At 32.1% G+C, this 20,577-nt stretch overlaps 1 protein-coding gene across 2 annotated transcripts in view; it reads right to left on the bottom strand.

The window, feature by feature from the left end:
• LOC139498949 (two pore potassium channel protein sup-9-like) overlaps nucleotides 1–20,577 on the bottom strand; it is a 92,462-nt gene that overhangs the window by 16,826 nt on the left and 55,059 nt on the right. The window lies entirely within an intron of this gene.

Here is a 20,577-nt window from a genome sequence, read left to right as displayed (position 1 = left end):
ATAACCCGTTGTCGTGTCTAAGACTGATGCTGTCAGTGAAAAAGAATAAAGTTGAATCCAAAACTTAATTACTAGTAAGTCTATGTATAAAGATAAGAGGATGTGTTGTAATTGTCAATGAGACAATTAACTCTCAACCAGAGAGAGCAAAGACATAGAAATAAACAACCACAGATCACCGTATATCCTTCAACAATGAGCATAACATGATTATCTATAAAACAAATCTTACTGAACATTTAAAAAAAAAATAGCTTAGGATACTTTCTCTTTCAAAATGGCTATAAAGAAGTTACAGTAACAATTTTTATGTAAAGATTTTAATACAAGTATCATATTAACTTAACATTATCAATGTTCTAAGAAAATGAGGTCAGGGTAAGATGAACTATGTCAGACAGACGAAAAAAGAGAACGGAAACGGAAAATTCAGCATTTTTTCCATTTTTAAAGGGGCATAACTTATTGACAGTACCTGTTACACCAATAACATTCTAACTGTTTTGAATTTTATGGAAATAAGCATTGTGTATAAGTTTCAAAACATTTGGTTGTGGCAAACTTAAGTTAGAGAACGGAAACAAAAAAGTCAGCATTTTTTTTCCATTTCTATAAGGGTATAACTCTGGAACGGACGTACTTACAGACAAGGGTACAACTTAATGCCCCCTTTGCTACAGTGGGGGCATATAAATTCTACATGTTCTATCTGAGGAAATATATACCAACGATCTACATTAATTGTGCAAGAATTTGTCAATGTTTCTATTGTATATGGTGGAAAAGGACAGCTTGTCTATTATTTTTTTTTAAACCTAACTGAATTATTATTTGTATGCAGAATAATCGCGTTTTTTTATGGTTCTCAAAAATATATTCCTTGTGGCCCTGAGGAAAATTTGCTGGTCCGAACTATTGTATACTGTTTTGATTCTCAAACCTTAATGACAACCATGTGCAATGGCCATTCTTGAATTTTGCCTAATTTAATCAATTGTTATATTTACATATTTTTATGCCCCCGCAGTGGCGGAGGGGGCATTAAGGTTAACCCTTGTCCGTCCGTCAGTATGTCCCAACGTTGGTTTCTGTTCTCTATCTTTAGTTTGCCTCAACCAAATGTTATGAAACCTAATCACATTGCTTATTACCATAAAACAAGACTAAGTTTGGTGGTGTCACTTAAACCGTCCAAGAGTTATGCCCCTTTACAAATAGAAATATTGCTGAATTTCCGTTTCTGTTCTCTAACTTTAGTTTGTCTTTACCAGATGTTATTAAAATTATACACAATGCTTAAAACCACCAAATGCAGATCAACTTTGAATTTTGGTGGTGTAACTTTCACTGTTCTATGCAATGCCTCTTTATAGAGGGAAAAAGTTGCTGAATTTTTTGTCTAATCTTTACAGAGTGTTATTATCTTATCAACACCACTGATTTAAGACAAAACAAATATTTTATTTTTTTATTTTTGTTATATCAAAAATAGTATTTTTATAAATAAACCAGATGCTCCGCAGGGCGCAGCTTTATACGACCGCAGAGGTATTGCACAATACTTAACATAATAATTTTGGACCCCGATTTGGACCAACTTGAAAACTGGGCCCATAATCAAAAATCCATGACCATGTTTAGATTCAGCATATCAAAGAACCCCAAGAATTCTTTTTTTGTTAAAATCAAGCTAAGTTTAATTTTGGACCCTTTTGATCTTAATGTAGACCAATTTGAAAACAGGACCAAAAATTAAGACTCTGAATACACGGTTAGATTTGGCATATCAAAGAACCCCAATAATTATTTTTTTGATGAAATCAAACAAAGTTTAATTTTGGACCCTTTTGGCCCCTAATTCGTTGGGACCAAAACTCCCAAAATCAATCCAAACCTTTCTTTTGTGGTTATAAACCTTGTGTTAAAATTTCATAGATTTCTAATAACTTATGCTTAAGTTATTATGCAAAAACCAAGAAAAATGCTTATTTGGGACCTGTTTTTGGCCCCTAATTCCTAAACTGTTGGGACTAAAACTCCCAAAATCAATCCCAACCTTCCTGTTGTGGTCATAGAGACCTTATGTTAAAATTTTATAGATTTCTTTTTACTTATACTAAAGTTATTGTGCGAAAACCAAGAAAAATGCTTATTTTGGCCCTTTTTTGCCCCTAATTCCTAAAATCTTGGGACCAAAACACCAAGAATCAATGTCAACCTTTCTTTTATGGTCATAAACCATGTGTTTAAATTTCATAGATTTCAATTTACTTTTCTTAAGTTAGAGTGCGAAAACCAAATGTCTTCGGACGACGACGACGCCAACGTGATACCAATATGCGACCAAAAAATTTTCAATTAATAAAAATCAAATTAGAACTTAATTTTTTTCGTTTAAACATGGTCTGCTTAAAATTTTGATTGCAATCCGTCCTTGTGTCCATCTGGCTGTCCTTGCAGCGCTCGCACATGTACAAATTATGTCAGATTTTTAAGAAACTAATACTTTAGGTTATTATAAGCAATATCTCGAACAAGTTAGATATTGGTGGTCAATCGACTTTAATAAAAACATTTATAACCCTTGAAAATAATAAATTTATGGAAAATAGCCCCTTTAACGCTCCCACAGGTACAATTCTTGCCAGATTTTTAATAAAACTTATACACTAGATTAATATCAACAATATCTCGGATGAGTTCTATAATCATGGACAATTGACTTTTTTAAAAGAGTTATGACCCTTAAAAATATTAAAATTTATGGAAAGTTGCCTTGTTAGCGCTCTCGATGGTACAAATTTTTTATTTTTTATTTTCAGTTTATTTCTGATAGAACGGACGTAGTTTTTTTAGGTCACCGTTTCAAAGGAACTGTGAATTTTGCCATCACTTTGCTTCCGTTGTCGTCTGTCCGGTGTAAAATATTTGAAACATTTCCACTGAAACTACTTAACCAATTCCAGTAAAACTTATAAACTGATTGATCCTTAGGATATCTAGAATTAAGTTTGTGTTCTATTTTCTATTTTGTAAAAAAACATGGCCGCCATGGGTAAAACAAGAACATAGGGGTAAAATGCAGTGTGTAGCTCATATCTCAAACACTAAAGCCTTTTAAGAGCAAATTTTCAGATGAATCTAACAACCCATTGTTGGGTTGCTGCCACTTAATTGTTAATTGTACGGAAATTTTGCAGTTTTGGTTATTATCTTGAATATTATTAATGACAAAGATAAACTGTAAACAGCACAACTTTCAGCAAAGTAGGATCTACAAATAAGTTTATATGACCAGAATTGTCAATTGAATCCGTATGGAGTTATAGCCCTTTAAAGAAATTTTTCAAAATTTGTTCATCTAGTTTGCTTCCTTTAAAAAAAAATCTTCTTTTGATATTGAATATGCTTAATCAATTTCAGTCCAACTTGGGAGTTACAATCTTGTATAAATTTAGTTTTTTATTTCCTTGTACTTCAAGAAACTTAGCCACTATGGCTAAAATGGAACATAGGGGTAAAATTCATTTTTTGCTTTTGATGAAAAAACGACAGATACAAAGAACATTTAAATGGAATTGTTAAGCCACTCATTGATATATATTGAAGGGACAAATAATCATTGATGCAAGATTTAACCAAAAATTACAGGTGATCGATTCAGGTTCTTTAGAGTCAATTTTAAAGACCATGAAATAGAAATTAAAGATTTTAAATTTCTGTTTGGGTTGTTCTCTCTTTGACACATTCCCCATTTCTAAAAAAAAATCTAATATATAAAAATGGTGTAGGGGGTTCTATTATTGCCCTCACCCTTTGAAGAAATTTCATGTTTTAATGCTCAAAATGTTCACAATTGAATTCCATCTTTTAAATTTATTAATGATTTTTTGAATTTAAAAAAAAAAGGGGGGGGGGGGCACCATGCCCAGAAAGAAAAAAATGTCCTTCTCTACAAAAATATCTCTATCAATCATATTTTCTCATTTATAATTACCAAATTTGTGTCAGGAATGCACGCATAAATGGAATGTTTTAGCTTTTTAAGTTCAAAATGTTTCAGTATTCATCTGTTTGGTAATCTGAATTTTGGTGAAAATTGACAATTTTTGACTAAAATTATTTTTTTAAAGAAAAAAAAAACACACGACTTTCTTTTTATTTTCTGAATATATAGAATGTGGTCTTTCAAAATTTGTCAATGACATGTCATGGTATTGTTGGTCTTGGGAGATAAACAGATTTAAAATTTTAAAGTTTTTGAAATTTTTCATTTTCGAATTTTAACACATTTTTAAATGGTTGCTATGGAAACAAACCATTAAGTAAATTCAAAATTTTAACGTTTTTGTATAGTTTGGGGTTGTGTTTGTCAATACTGTAAATATACATATTGTTTGTATTGATTAACTTTATTTCTATGGTTCTTTAAAATCCATTATATTTCAATTTTCAAAGGCTACTTATGGACGTATTTAGGCAAAATTTTGTAAGGATGGTTTCCATGGCAACCAAAGTTGAAAAGAAAAAATTAATACAGAAAACCTATTTTCATACCATACCTTCATCATAAACAAAATATAAAGACATTTGAAGAGGGGTCATGAATCGCCCATCAACAGGAACCTGCGTGATTCTTACAAAGACCGGTACTTAATATTTGATTTCGCTTAAATGGAGGAAAGGAGTACATTGGCATGGTCATGTTTATATTACTGAAATGTTGTATGTATGTATGTATGTTCTGTATCTTCCTCCTTTAGTAGGAGCACCACCCTAGGCTATGGTGTAAAAAGGAAGACATTTAACACAATGTTTTGTTTTCATTATGAGCCCCTTCCCAGACACTCGTATTTACAAATGTACCGCAGACCGTAAGTTAAATTGATTTATAGTTTTCAACATATTTTTAATTGTCTTTTGACGGTTGTATGTTTGAATTTAGCATGTGTTATGTAATTAATAGCTTGTTTACTTATTAAACAAAATATGTGCATTTTATATAAAGAAAACAATTGGAAAATGATTAAAGCATAGAACAAAACAATTGCAAAACTAAGCAATGAGATTATCCAATAATTATTGTTTGTAATTTGCAGACACATAAATGTTAAGTAATGACGTTTTATGTCTTGCTCGTAGTTTTTCCCGCCTTTAAAATGAGAAATAAATTGTTGTCGTCTGCGTATGATGCAACATAACTTATTAATTTATTTCCGGTATCTTGTAATTTAACAAGTATGTCACTTTGCTTAAATTTAAATGGTGGTATAAATATGTTCACATTAGGAAAAAAATAATACAAGCAGAAAAAATAAAATTTAAAACGCAGAAATAAAAACATAAAAATAAGAATAGGAAAATAAAATTAGTCCTCGGCCTATTATGTATATAGCTCATTATGTAAGGTCGTACGACGACACATACAAAATTCAGTTGGTATTATGCGGATACTTCTTTTATTGTCAATCATGCAGATACGGATTTCATTAAAGGCCCGGGCAAGGGATTTCCTGGACCCTTTTAGCAGCCACATATACCATGTATACCAATATCATATAAAATAACAAACATTAATAAAATTGAGAATGGAAATTGGGATATCTCAAAGAGACCATGTTGATAAAATAACACCATTGATCAGTTTAGTAACACTACTGAATATATCATGACAATCAGCATTGTTTTGTTTCTTTCATGTTTAACAAGCGAAACATCATATTATTTATGAAAAACAATACTTATTTAACAATGTTTTAACAATATCATGTATTACATATACAAAGTTTTCACAAACGGATGTATGCTGGTAACACAAATGACACTATTTAGTAACACTTTTGTGCATTTTTAGTAATGGATGTTATGTTATATAATTTGAGATTTTTTAGCCTAAGAAGTATTTTTTCATCTTTTTATTTTGATCGGTGTTCTTGGCTTTGTGTTCAGTACTTAATAAAAGTAAAATTTGAAATGTGATGTTAATGGTGATACTTTTGTGTCAATGGAGTTACTGAAGGGTCAGTGGTGTTACTATATAAAGATGTGACATTTTTTAAAAATTTTATTCATAAATGAAAGTGTTTTTATGTCGTATACGAAGGATTAGGTATATTATTATCATTCAATCTTATACATTTTATATATATTCAGTTTAAGTGTATTTAAGAATTGAATGCTCCTTTTTGTAACTTCATTTGGGTGTAAAAGCGTTGACCGAAGTACATTTTGTATGAAGCGCGGAAGCGCTTTATTCTAAAAATGTGCGCACGGTCAACGCTTTTACAACCCTATGAAGTTACAAAAAGAAGCATTCAATACTTATGATTACATTTTTTAGCTAGGATCATGAAAACACGAATTTTATCAATTTTTTATTTAATTCACCTGTACATTTTATTGTTGGACCTCGTGTTATCATGAATGAAAAGTTTTATTGAGTAATGCAATTGCTTAAGGAATAACACGTGATGTGCAATTAGCCAATCAGAATAACGCATTATAGTGAAACATACATCTAATGTGATTATTTTTTAGTATTTACAACGGCCATAATCAGGACAGCCAACTTTATTACGACAATGTATTCTTAATTTGTTTTTGGAATAGAATGCACAGCTATATGAATAATGTCAATAAGTCGTAATTTAAACCTAAACAACAAATTGGAACAGTTTTTTTATGTTTAACAATAATATTTAGTACCTAAATGTATGTTTTAAATTGGTAACACCATTGACACGATTCTATCAAAGAACGACCTAAAATTGTTAAAATTGAAGGAACTCTTCATTTTCCCCATTGCATATTTCTGAATATCGTTGCTACCATACTATAGAATAGAGGGCCACATTCAAATGTTTTAAACAATGACATTATTTTTCAAAATATTACCTCGTCGAAATTTGCACTTTTTTTTATAATGACCCATATATGTATATCAATAAGTTTGAACTCCTTTTGTCTATATTGTTACACTCGTAATTATCCCTGGAGGTTAATATCATATCTTTTTCATAATCAGTACAGGATTAATTGAGAAATTTATATAAAAAAAATCTGATAATTTAGCGATAAATTTTTAGAGATTATAAATTATTAAAAAAAATACAGCTGCAAACATCAAACTCTCGTGCAAATATATATAAAAGCTGAAACATGTTCAATAAGAAGGAAAATAAATTTAAAATCATTTATCTAAGTTGGTACAGTGCATTTGTAGTGCTGGAAATACATTTACTCCTATAATTATTCATCATCAAAGGCATTGCACTGAAACGTGAATGTCAAGTTATTTTCAATACAATTCATAATAAAGCGCGTGTGAATAATGGGTAAAATACGGAGTAAATAATTCAATGACATCTTTATAGAAATCTATACTTTGCGTTACCAAATGGAATTGTAAGTTTCATTGTCGTACAATTAATCGGTACACGAGTCTTACATCGCCACGTATTCTACAATCAGACTCCAACAGTTTTTTTAATTGTTTAAAACCTGGCCGTCCAAGACCCTCGTAGGTAGTCAAGGTCGTTTAAAACAACGAACCGGAAGTATTAGTATTTTTCAACATAGCTTGGCTGATGGCTGTCGAGTGTGATATGATTATGCTGCACATATGTCAATCGATAGTTAGTACAGTGAAACCTGGCTAAACCGAATCCTGTATATACGAAAACCTGTATAAACCAATTTGCAAACATGTTCTAAAGCACCGTCATCTCAAATTGTATGCTTTGTGAACCTGATAAACCCGAACATCGGCCAAAACCGAACAAAATATTAAGTCCAAAAGAGGTTCGGTTTAAACAGGTTTCACTGTATAATAGAACTTGTTCAATTTAGTTACATGTATCATATTTCAGAGTATACATGTACACACTTTTATTTGAAAATTGGTTGTTCATGAGTTTGTATGTATTCAAATAAAACATTACATGTTGCAGAAATTGCAATGCGACGTGAACAAAACCAACTCTTCCGAACAAAACTAAATCCAAATCAAACCAAACCAAAAATAGAAAAAAAGAGTTTGTGAAAGCGGAAGGAAATGTCAAGTGGTCTGACTTGCCCTCGAGCAGTTAACATGGTTACATAACGTTTGTTAGTTATTCTCCTTCTCGTTCTTAAGAAGGTACGATTGAGTGCGTCCATGATTGTTCAATTTTGAGTTTGAATACACATCTAACAGACCATGACGTGGTCAGTTTATTTCGACCAATGAGATTCGATATCCATGGTATCGTCCACCTCTTTTGTATGCAACACTTTTCTTTAAACTGGTTAATACAAGACTACATCAAAATTTTAGCAACAAAATTAATTAGGAAGTCATCATTTGCTACCTCAGACTCTCGCCCAATATCTGATTTTTTTTACTATTAAATGAATTTGAAATATTACAAATTTCAAATTAAGACAGTTTCAAAGCAAGTTGATGACAACAACGCCATGGCGATTCGATTTATGAGTTTGACTGTCACTCTGATATCTTTCGTCCCTCTGGTATCTTTCGTCCCTCTTTTATTGTTATACAGTTGAGTTTGTTGTCGATTTGTACAGAAAATTCTAAATTAATTTTTGTCAGTTTCAATAATGTTTAATGTAAATTAAATTAAATTGTATTTCTATCAATTTTGATATATAAAACCCATCGAATTTAATCAAATTGTTCAAGATTCAAGTATTTGAACAAATATATTATTTACGGTATGTGTGATAATGTTCATAACTAGTCTCCTCGGTTGAATTACAAATTATACAAGATAATGAAAATAAAATAAAAAGTACCGATACTGTAAAATGTGAAGGTCACAAATCACCAATGACCTTGAACCTTATAATAATTCTCTAATATCCAAATGGGTTATAGACAATGGAAGATGTTCTGTCGGTAAAGTATAAAATATGTTAAATTTTGGTTACAAAAATTCATAACAATAGTATTATAGCTACTAGTATTACATACAAGAAGATGTGGACGAGTGCATGCAAGGCACAATTTGTAAAAGTAAACCATTATCATGATTATAGGTAATAGTACGGTCTTCAACACGGAACTTTAAAGTTTGCTCACACGTAACAGCAATACTATATACAAAAGTCGCAGTCTCGACAAAAACGTGAAAAAACGTGACTCACATGTCTGAAATATGAAATAATAACCTTATGTTTAATCGACATAAGCTACTTATATTTCATATTACTGAAGATTTTATTCTTCCATTAATTAAAATAATATTGAGTGTCAAGATCTCAGCTAGTACGTTGCACATCACATACATTGAATGCAATTTTGTTGACCTGAAAAATCACCAGTTAAGTAGCAAAGAGAAGTTTTCGTTGAAGTCTGACATAAAGACCTTAAAGAGGGCGAGGACATGTTTTTATACAAATGAATGTGCATATAATAGAGAACAAATGTGACTCAAAGTTACACAACAGGAGAATTTAGATTTTTGCAACAGCTCATGGTTGACCGTTCGTATCGCTAGTTTCGTGAACACTTTGAATACAATGTCTTCCTCCCTCCCCCCCCCCCCCCCCCCACACACACACACCTCCCAAAAGCTATTGTTTAATCATTTTATGTTTTAAGACTAAGAGATCAGGAAATATCATAACCTTTTTTTTACTTATCCTATCAAAGACTACAGGAAAGGCAAAATACATGTGAGCTATAGTGTATTGTAAGAAAAATCACATCCCGAAACACCAGTCGTGATCTCGTAACAGAACACGTGATCTCCTATGTATATATGAAGATACAGCACATTTGTCAACCATGTTAATATTATTGAACTAATATTGGAGATATTGCAAAATAAGCATAGTTTGCACTTTCAGGGAAATAAAATATGTCACTTTGAAATGTCAAGTGCTAATTGTCTGCATGAAGATTGAAGTGCATGTCTATATAGTAACATGTAGATTGTGGTATTAGTTTTATTTTTTTGTCAATCAAACGTTTTAGTATGTTGTATAAAGAAATCCTGACACATTATTGTAATTGATTTAAGTCGAATAAAACCTCAATATTGAAATTACGAATTTCTTACTTATTTGCCTCCTGCAACAAGGAATTATACCTCCACGCGGAATGTTTCACTTACTTGACAATCTTCCGTATTTTTAAAGTTAAAACACACAAACAAACAAACAAACAAACAAAAAAGAAAGAAACAAGTCAACATTCAACACCAAGACGATGATACAAAAAAAAAAGAAAAACCAAATGCACCCTAGAGTACAAATAAACCGGTGACAACAAGATATGTGTCTAAAAATGGACAAATCTGATTGATATAAGAAGTAAGACATATCACATGGGACCCAAGGACAGTTTTAGACCCAAGATATGCGATCGAACAAAAATAAAAGAAACTAAGATGTATGCTTGAAAGTGCCACCCTCTCCCTTTATGAAACAAGAGGGCACACGCTGATATGTATCGCCTTCTTTACTAATCATTGATATTATGTCGATAGTCTTAAATATAAAGCTTTATTACAATTGTCAAATAAACTCAACATTAACCAAGAAAACTAAACATTGATCAATAAATTAAGAAAAACAAACCAAAACACAAATACTCAACACTTTGCAATGAACCGTGAAAATGAGGTCAAGGTGAAATAAAACCTGCGCGACTGACATATAGATCATAAAATATTGCCATACACCAAATATAGTTGATCTATTGCATAAAGTATTAGAAAAAGGACCAAATCTCAAAAATTCAACTTTGACCACTGAACCATGAAAATGAGGTCAAGTTCAGATGACTCCTGTCAGCTAGACATGTACACCTTACAATCATTCCATACACAAAATATAGTAGACCTATTGCATATAGTATTAACAAAACAGACCAAAACACAAAAAAATAACTATAACCACTGAACCATGAAAATGAGGTCAAGGTCAGATGACACCTGCCAGTTGGACATGTACACTTTACAGTCCTTCCATACACCGAATATATTAGACCTACTGCTTAAAGTATCTGAGATATGGACTTGACCACCAAAATTTAACCTTGTTCACTGGTCCATGAAAGAGGTCGAGGTCAAGTGAAAACTGTCTGACGGGCATGAGGACCTTGCAAGGTACGCACATACCAAAAATAGTTAGCCTATTTCTTAAAATAAGAGAATTTAACATTACAATAAATATTAGCCTTTTTTCAAGTAGTCACTGAACCATAAAAATAAGGTCATGGACATTGGACATGTGACCGACGGAAAGTTCGTAACGTGAGGCATGTATATACAAAGTATGAAGCATCCAGGTCTTCCACCTTCTAAAATATAAAGCTTTTGAGAAGTTAGCTAACGCCGCCGCCGCCGCCGGATCACTATCCCTATGTCGAGCTTTCTGCAACAAAAGTTGCAGACTCGACAAAAATGAAAATAAATTATATATGAAATTACCACGAGTTCTTCGAGTTACTTTAGTTCGCTTTGTATAAGATAATTAATTTTTAATCCAATTTTTTAACTACTTGTAAATACTTCAATGCCTAAAATTGAAATTATTGAAATACAAAGCAGTCACTGTATTGTACAAACAGTTAATCCGAAAAAATAGTTAATTATCAGGATTACAAAATCTACGCTTTTCATAATGTTTAAAGCAATAACATATATCGATCTATTTTCTTCCTTACGTGATAAATTTGATAAAAGCAAGATTTTTCACGCCGGATACTCTAACACAAACGAGAAAGGAAAGATTTTACACGCCTGACAGTAACGGTAAACGGATATATCTAACTCAATCTGATAGCTGTAATAGATTTAGTGGATAATGCTGTGAAATAATGTCCTTAAAGCCGACGTTGACGACCGTGCTCGTATTGATTAGTATTCAGTCATTCCATCATAACACCGAGTTACTGCAATTAATCCGCGTTAGACGGTTTTAGACAAATCGTCATGTCAGCGTTATTGTAACCAGAAGAAATACGCTGTCATAATTTGCTTGCATCGCTGATTGTGGTCTGTGATTTTATTTTTTTAATTCCGTTTTTTGGCAAGATTATAACAATAGTAAAAAAAAATCACAAATAAAATCAACCATTATTTTCTAAATGCGACGAATGACGTCAGAAGTTTGACAGTTATGTTGCGTTTGACTTTTCTGTCAAATATTTTTGAAGTACCCAATTGATAAATGTGCAATAAAAGTACCAACGATTGTCGAAATGTCTGATTTAGTGTGAACACAAAAGATTACCAACTATCTGTGAGATACATACATGTTAACTGGATATATTTTGGATAGTTATTTAAAATGGTTTTCAGCAAAAATTACTCCTATTTTTAATGAAAAGAAGGTTGTTCACACTAAATCAGACAATAGAGTATTTGCTGTTTGAATCGCCTTGCTTTTATCATGTTAATTTTTATACACCTAACCCATTACAAGAAGTGTTTACATTTGTAAAAGGAAATAGTCAAGTATTATATTTTGGTCAATTTCTTAAAAGTCAATATATTTAAGCAAGGCGATTCAAACGGCGAGCTTGAACCAAAATTTTAAAGTTGGAACTGCATTGGTCCCTTAAGATACTACGTAACTTACTCATTTTGATTTGTTTATGGGGGAAGTGTATTTTATGCACCATTTAACAAAACCACAATTTTCATATGGCTATATAGTTTTACCCTTGTCTGTCATTCTGTCATTCTGCAACAAACCTTTCTTACAAGTTTAGGTTTTGTTCCGTTCCACTAATTTTTGCCGAAATTACGGGCTTTGGACTCTGATAAATTGTTGAAAATCACAGTTATACAGACTTTTTACCTATACCGTCCTTGAAATTAAGCATCTAACAAGAGTATCATAATATTTAAAATTTTGGCTGGGCGGCTGATGATCGGAAGCCTTAGAAAAATCCGTGAAATATACATGTGTTAAAATAAATACGGAGTTGAATAAATAATATATTTATGAATAAATATATGTAATTCCTACTTTAATGTAGTTAGAAAATATGAACTAGTTTAATAACATAAAACATATTTGTATATACATATATATTTTACTAATCATCAGCTATATATAACTATAATATAAATAGTTATCCCACACAATTTTAACTATTTTAATGATACATGCTACAAGGACAACAAATACAGGTGTCGTTATATTTAACCATTTTATTGATTGTGGCGCGGGCTCTGTTATTTTACAAAATTATGTATACGCCTTCAGATATTGGGCTAATGTTTGGTATGTGAGTTAACCATGACGAGTTACAGATTAAGTTCACTCTGCTATTTTTTGTTGTAATTATGGGCTTTTGTTCATTATAATATCAAAATTATTCATGACATGATTATGCATATGTTTCAATATTCCTTCAACATACACATATATTATAAAGTATATTTTAGTGTGTCAAAATTTATTAGTACTTGTTTTGAAATAAGAGAAAATGTTCATTTCAGAAACTAAATATGTAGGTTGTAGTGATCTAGTTTATTGTTTAAGTATTAGAGAAAACAAATATTCTATTTAATTTATTTTCAAACATCATATGGAATAGAGTAAAGTTATTCATATTCATTTATATGCAGTGTAATATATATTTTTATATTACTGAATAATTAATAATTTACTTTTATATATATTTATGTATTGCTTGGAAATGGGCCATTTAATTGGATTCAATAAAATAGTCTTCAATATTCTTATATATAGACAGACTATTAATTTGATAGATTTCCATCGGATATGTTAGACAAACGAATAATATGACGGATATATAAATGTATACATCTTTACTAAAATGATCAATTATCCGGTAATCAATGTCCAATTTTCTCTACAGTAGACAAGGTTTCAGCCTCGTTTCAGCCATCGACCCATTACTAGACCACCAGCTGCGAATACAGATTGTTTTAATTTTTTTCAAAAGAATAAAAACCAGAAAAGGAACAAAAACAGTAAAGCAGAACGGAAAATAACACAGAATTGATTACACATATGCACTGAAACTTCAATTAAGCGTTTAAATGAATCTGCATATAATTCTTTTAATCAAACATCTAACTGACACAGACAGATGGTGTCTGTACGATCAATACGACATCTGGCGGTGTTATTACAATCGATCATATTTAATTGTTGTACCTGTTATTATTGGTATTATGTTACTTTTAAAGATAAACCCCGAGGAAATTTCATATTTTGGTTACAGTTCAAATCGACCTTAATTTTGCATATATAGTGTAGCCATATATATTATTTATATATTTGTGCCATGGTCTTGATTTAGTGTAAAAGACATAAACATGTCATTGACCCAATGCGCATGCTCGGATGGGAAAGACGTGTTTATATATCAGGTCGAATCTTCAGTAAAATAATGTGAATAAGCATTTTGTTTTGAATTATCCAATGACAGGAAAGAATTAGTAAGTGATGCACAAACAAACTGTATAAACTGTATATAATTTGAGACTTTCAAAAGACATATAATTTGTTAAAACATAATGCACACCTGATACTCAGTCGAGTGGACCGAATGCCAACGTGACAATTGTTCTACAAGAACTTTTATTTTTATTAATGCCAGCAACTTATTAGATCATCTGTGTATTTAACTATGTAAAACGGATCTTTAATCCTTGATGCAGAAATCTAATACTACAAACAGTGAATTTAAAAAGCGAAGACGTCGCCCATCTTCTCAACCATCCCCCCAAAATCTACAAACAGATAAAAAGCAAAAAACGTTTGATACAGACTCTGTGGATATATTACACTCTTCATCTGATGAGCATTTATTTGAAACTAGCATGAGTAATTCCACAGCTGCACCTGTAGTAAGCATAAGTCAGGAAGACATTGTAAGAATAGCACAAACTGTGAAAGAATTTCTTATTGGTGACTTACATAACCTTATTGATGAAAAACAAAAACCTGTTCTACGCGAGTTAAAAGAGTTAAAAATCAAATATGATGATCTTGACAAAAAAGTGGAAAGTTTTCAGGATATTATTACTGTTCATGAAAGTTCTGAAGTCAGCAACAATTTAAAGGCAGAAATAAAATATCTTAAAAACAAATGCGATGACCTAGAGCAGCATAGTAGGAAATATATGCTCCGTTTTACAGGGGTTCCTTTCTCTTATGGTGAAAACACTGACAACAAAATACTCCAAATCGCAAGCCAAATGCATGTCCAAATGTCACAGAGTGACATAGTAATAAGTCACCGCACTGGGAAGCAACATTCTGATCGTCCGCGCCCAATCATCATTCGTTTATCCAGTCATAGAGTTAAGGAATCTCTACTTCGATTGAGCAAATTTAACAGAAAAAACCCTCAACTTGCTAATATATCCATTAACCAAGAATTAACAATGCTGAGAAGTAAACTTGCATACTATGCAAGATTTCTGGTACGAAACAAGAAGCTCAAATCAACATGGGTAGTCGACGGCAAAATATATATTGTAGACAACAAAGATGACAAACACATAGTACGAAATAATGATGATTTCCTTGCAATGTTAGATGAGCTTGAAATTGAACCCCCAACCGAATGGTCCGAACAACCAGATGAAGCACCAGCTGCTACTAGAGAACGATTATTAACACATGATGATGATGCTATGTCTGTCATTACCGGAGATGTTGGAAACGGTGGACGCTAATAAAATTAACCATGTTCAGTTTGACTCTGTCTAATTTACTTTGTGTTTTTGTTGTTTTTGGTTTTTTTTTATGTTATTTGCTACATCATACTGTTGTATTAATCATTCTATATTTACCTTTACATATTGAATTGGGAATGAATGTGTTTATACAATGTGTGTGGATGTGTGGGTGAGCTTATTTTATTTTGGCAGTAATATGTAAACTGGCGAGCGGGAATACATACAAAAACAAATCAAATCAAACCAAACCAATGATTTCCCCACTTTATATTAAGTGATGCAGTGATTCTTTGAGAACGAGTTGAGCGTGCATGTATAGGTGATCATTTTTTTTTTTTCTCCTTTTGTAACACCCCCCCCCCCCCCCCCCTTTTTTTTTCTTTTTTGAAGGTGTGTGACTAATTGAGACGGTATTTTCTAAATGATAATCACTTTATGAATTCAGATATAAATGAACAAAGGGTTACTCTTTCTTTGGATACTTCAAATTGAAATTAAAATGTGCATTAATATTTCTCTATCGTGCATTGTGATCTGTGTACAATTTATTTATTTTCCTGTCATGGGTAAAACTCCCAAGCCAAAGAAAATGCTAAAACTTGTTTATACAATTACATTTTTGTTACTTACTGTTTATTTGCTTCCTTTTTGTTGTCCCGGCGTCGGATGTGTGAATCAGTGTTATACTTATCATTTTCTTACCACTAATATTATTATTATTGTAGTGCTCCCAACATGTGTTTTGTTCTGTAATATATTCGTCTACACTAAATGTAAACAATGGGAAGTGACCTAAATACATATAGGGCACGTGTTGGGCTACACTATGTCAGGTCTACTCGACTGTCTCACTCGATCGATTTACATACCGTTATATTAGTTAATTTGTTTGCCCAAATTGGCACAAAGGCTCTCACAATATATTTATACTTCGAATTAAAAACAAATTTTAAAAATCAAAGTTGTTCTACCTATTTGCTATCAAGTTTGAATTCGTATTTAAAAAGTACAAGATGGGTTTTAGACACCAAAAAAGCAACTCCTTTGATGGGTAGATATGAAAATACAAATGACATTTGTTTATCGATTTGTCTGTTATTTTTATATATTTTTCTTATTATTTATACGGCAGGTGATATCGAACTAAATCCGGGGCCAACGTCCGACTCACCGAATAACTACCTGCATAACCATAACGATACTTCAACTGATATGTTAGATTTTTATCGTTATAAAGATCTTTTGACTTTTTCATGCCTAAATATACAAAGTCTGCTCCCTAAAAAATCTATAGTCGAAGCTGAGCTGGGGGACAGGGACATAATCTTACTTACCGAAACATGGCTCAAGTCCGGCATAGCTGATAGCCAATTAAAATTAGATAATTTTAAAAATCCATATCGAAAGGATCGGGATGGAGACAAAATCGGTGGTGGGGTCTTAGTTTATGTAAAAGATAATATACCAAGTAAACGACGTCATGATCTTGAAATACAAAATCTTGAGTGTCTCTGGATAGAAATTAACACACAAAAATGTAAATGTCTGTTTGGAGTATTTTACAGACCCCCTGATTCTAATGCGCAATACTGGGATAATATGAATTTGTCCATAGAAAATGCTTTCAATTCGGGTATTGATAAAATAGTAGTAACGGGCGATTTCAACGAAAATTTGTTGAATTATCGAAACACAAAACTTACAAATATTATTTTGCAAAACGGCCTGAACCAAGCAATTGATCAGCCGACATTCTTCTGCGAGACCAGTTCATCTTTACTGGATTTAATTTTAGTAAATGATCCTGACATACTTTTATATACTGAAGTCGGTGATAATATTTTGGAAGCTAATGTAAGATATCACTGTCCTGTGAGTGGCATAATAAACATTAAAAAAACACCAAATAAAGTTTTTAATAGGAAGATTTGGGACTATGACCACGCAGACCTAACTAAATATAAATTTGATCTAAGTGAAGTTAATTGGGATGATACTATTAATAATAATGACGTAAATGTTGCCGCGACAAAAATTACAGAAACTATATTAAAAATAGCTGCAAAACATATACCTTGTAAATTTGTCAAGTTTAGATCTCAAGACCCGCCATGGCTAACTGGTCATATAAAAAAACTAATTCGGCGCCGAAAAAGACTTCATAAAATGGCAAAAAAGAAAAGTACTGCTGATTCTTGGCGACAATTTCGGTATGTTAGGAATCAATGCATAAATTTCATAAAAACAGCTAAACTTGACTTTTTCAACAAACAAATAAATATATTAGAGAATCCAGAAACCAATGTTAAGAATTGGTGGAAGCTTTTAAGAAATTTATCTGGACAGCCTTCGAAAGCGTCAAATTACCCCCCTTTGTTAGTAAATAATGAATATATAGAAGACGATAATGAAAAATCAAACGCATTTAATCTCTTTTTTTGTAAGCAAGCTACCGTGGATGATTCTAAAGCGTCTTTTCCTAATACCCCCATGTCCGATGATATACCAATTTTAAACAATATTATAATAACCGAAGAGGAAGTGTTTGATCACTTGTCTTTGTTAGATGTCACTAAAGCGACGGGCCCTGATGAAATTAGCGGTAGGCTTCTGAAGTATGCTGCTCGAGAGTTAAGTAGGCCCCTGGCTCAGCTTTTCAATAAATCTATACGTGAAGCTGTGTATCCAGAAACCTGGAAATTAGCAAGCGTTATACCAGTTTTCAAAAGTGGTGATAGAGAACTGGTATCAAACTATAGACCGATATCACTTTTGTCGATCATTGGTAAGAGTATGGAACGTTGTGTTTTTAAGCACTTCTTTAACTTTTTAACAAAACATAAAATAATAACAAGTGCCCAGTCAGGTTTCATGCCTGGAGATTCTACAATTAACCAACTCTTACACATAACAGATTTATTTGGCAAAGCTCTTGACGCAGGAAAAGAGATTCGTGTTGTCTTTTTTGATATAAGTCGTGCTTTCGATCGAGTCTGGCATGAAGGTCTTATTTATAAACTTAAAAATATTGGAATAAGAGGAAACCTATTAAAGTGGTTTATGAGCTATTTATCAAATCGGAAACAAAAAGTTGTTATTTCAGGTCAATCCTCTGATACCTTTGGTGTAAATGCTGGCGTCCCTCAAGGATCAATATTAGGCCCCTTACTTTTTTTAGTATATATAAATGACATTGTAAACGACATAGACTGTAACATAAAACTATATGCTGATGATACTTCCCTTTTCATAGTAGTTGAAGATGAATATGCAGCAGCGAGCAAACTTAATTCTGATATAGAGACTATCAACAATTGGTCAGTCCAATGGCTGGTAAATTTTAATGCAAAAAAGACTGAAGCTATGACAGTTTCCAAGAAATCAGTTAAACCCCATCATCCACCTCTTTATATGAATGATGATATAATTTCAGAAGTAGAAAGCCATAAACACCTTGGTTTAATTTTTCATGAGGATGGTTCATGGCATTCTCATGTCAATAAAATAATTGAAAAGATAACACCTAGATTAAATTTATTTCGTGCCTTGAAATTCAAATTGAAAAGAAAGTATTTACAAACTATATATTTAAGTTTTATCCGACCTTTATTTGAATATACAGATATCATTTGGGACAACATTCCAGACTATTTAAGTGACAAACTAGAAAATATGCAACTTGAAGCGGCTAGGATAGTTACTGGTGGTACTAAGTTATCGTCCATAAATAAATTATACGACGAAACAGGATGGGAGTTACTATCAGAAAGACGTAAAAAACACAAAATTATAAAATTTCATGAAATGTTTCACAATAAGACCCCTGATTATTTAAGCGACATTATCCCTCAACAATTGTTCAATATTCATAATTATGACACACGACGAACGAATGACACGCAATATATAAAGTGTAGAACTGCATTTTACCAGAAATCTTTTCTCCCCTCAGTTATTCGATCCTGGAATGCTGTTCCGGACGATATCAGACTAAGTCCATCTAAGTTAACACTTAAAGGTTACCTTAATAAAAATGTAAGAAAAATGCCAAATTATTATTTTTATGGAGACAGGAAAGGACAAATACTTCATGCCAGACTTCGGATGGATTGTAGCAATCTGAACGAACATTTATTTAAGAGAAATCTTGTAGAAAGTAAAAACTGTACCTGTGGTAGAATCGAGAGCAGTAAGCATTTTCTCCTCGAGTGTAATAATTACTCCCTTGTCCGAAAACGTACGATAGAAAAAATTCCCTTCCCATACAATATAGAAACACTCCTATTTGGCTGCAATAACCTCAATCAAGAGGAAAATGTACTCGTGTTTAAACAAGTGCAAAAATTTTTGGTAGATTCGAAGCGTTTTGGCTAATAGCGTCGTTCGTGCATGACAAAGATCGTAATTGGGTGAGACAGTCTTGACAAAGTCCTGTAAACACACTCCGCCGCCGGTACATATATATATAGGAAAGATCTGATGAAAAAAATCTACTTTTTTATTTGCAGTTATTTCCCTTTATCTTTTTTCTACAGGGAGACGGATTAATATAAGGGAAACCTTGTTTCCGAATCCTTTTGTAATATGTTATCACTGTATTTATATGTGTATGCCATGTACATGATTTTTTGAAATAAAATATGTTTAAAGTATTGACCCACTTGCAGTACATTTGGAGCATGCGTTACATTTTAAAATATGGTTTCATGTTATATATTTCCCCGTCATAACTTCTTTAGAAAAATGTATTTTGATGACAGTTTTTCTTTGACTTTTAACTTTTAGTACAAGTAGTATTAAACTAGTCATTATTTAACATCATCAGGTCCGAGTACACAGTTATCGTCCCTTATTTTCGTTGTCCACGAATATAGTCCTTAGTGTGGACAGTGTGTTACTTGCC

This window comes from Mytilus edulis, chromosome 12, assembly GCF_963676685.1.
Source record: "Mytilus edulis chromosome 12, xbMytEdul2.2, whole genome shotgun sequence".
NCBI lineage: Eukaryota > Metazoa > Mollusca > Bivalvia > Mytilida > Mytilidae > Mytilus > Mytilus edulis.
Note: the sequence above shows the minus strand (reverse complement) of the source record. Positions and strands in the feature narration are given on the sequence as shown.